Raw genomic sequence first — 1099 nt, forward strand, 5'->3', positions numbered from 1 at the left:
GTTCAACTCCGGCAGAAGGCTAGCTCTGAGTTCGTTTGTCGGAAACCGACTGCATTTCGTAATTTTTCACTGAAATTTAGTACCAAATTGTTGCACCACTTGAATTGTGGTATGCGTTTCATTGTGAAATTTCAAGACATGGTTAGACTTTACACTTGAGGGAACGTGCCTTCTTAGCTTAGTTGGTAGAGCACCCGCTTAGTAAGTGGGAGGTCGTCGGTTCAACTCCGGCAGAAGGCTAGCTCTGAGTCCGTTTGTCGAAAACCGACTGAATTTCGTAATTTTTCACTGAAATTTAGTATCAAATTGTTGCACCACTTGAATTGTGGTATGCGTTTCATTGAGAAATTTCACGACATGGTTAGACTTTAGACTTGCAAGACCGTGCCTTCTTAGCTTAGTTGGTAGAGCACCCGCTTAGTAAGCGGGAGGTCGTCGGTTCAACTCCGGCAGAAGGCTTGCTCTGAGTCCGTTTGTCGAAAACCGACTGAATTTCGTAATTTTTCACTGAAATTTAGTACCAAATTGTTGCACCACTTGAATTGTGGTATGCGTTTCATTGTGGAATTCTATGGCATGGTTAGACTCCACACTCGAGGGAACGTGCCTTCTTAGCTTAGTTGGTAGAGCACCCGCTTAGTAAGCGGGAGGTCGTCGGTTCAACTCCGGCAGAAGGCTAGCTCTGAGTCCGTTTGTCGAAAACCGACTGCATTTCGTAATTTTTCACTGAAATTTAGTACCAAATTGTTGCACCACTTGAATTGTGGTATGCGTTTCATTGTGAAATTCTATGGCATGGTTAGACTCCACACTCGAGGGAACGTGCCTTCTTAGCGTAGTTGGTAGAGCACCCGCCTAGTAAGCGGGAGCTCGTCGGTTCAATTTCGGCAGAAGTTTAGCTCTGAGTCCGTTTGTCGAAAACCGACTGAATTTCGTAATTTTTCACTGAAATTTAGTACCAAATTGTTGCACCACTTGAATTGTGGTATGCGTTTCATTGAGAAATTTCACGACATGGTTAGACTTTAGACTTGCAAGATCGTGCCTTCTTAGCTTAGTTGGTAGAGCACCCGCTTAGTAAGCGGGAGGTCGTCGTTCA

General features: G+C 44.5%; 4 non-coding genes across 4 annotated transcripts; all 4 read left to right on the top strand.

The window, feature by feature from the left end:
- Positions 1-167: 167 nt before the first annotated feature.
- On the top strand, positions 168-240 carry Pmar_PMAR024937. Its single transcript has one exon. It is a non-coding gene; the product is annotated as a tRNA-Thr (tRNA).
- Positions 241-386: 146 nt separating this feature from the next.
- Pmar_PMAR024938 lies at positions 387-459 on the top strand. The gene has a single exon. It is a non-coding gene; the product is annotated as a tRNA-Thr (tRNA).
- Positions 460-605: 146 nt separating this feature from the next.
- Pmar_PMAR024939 lies at positions 606-678 on the top strand. Its single transcript has one exon. It is a non-coding gene; the product is annotated as a tRNA-Thr (tRNA).
- A 146-nt stretch (positions 679-824) lies between these two features.
- On the top strand, positions 825-897 carry Pmar_PMAR024940. The gene has a single exon. It is a non-coding gene; the product is annotated as a tRNA-Thr (tRNA).
- Positions 898-1099: the final 202 nt, after the last annotated feature.

This window comes from Perkinsus marinus, assembly GCF_000006405.1.
Source record: "Perkinsus marinus ATCC 50983 genomic scaffold scf_1104296951438, whole genome shotgun sequence".
In the NCBI taxonomy this organism is placed as follows: domain Eukaryota; phylum Perkinsozoa; order Perkinsida; family Perkinsidae; genus Perkinsus; species Perkinsus marinus.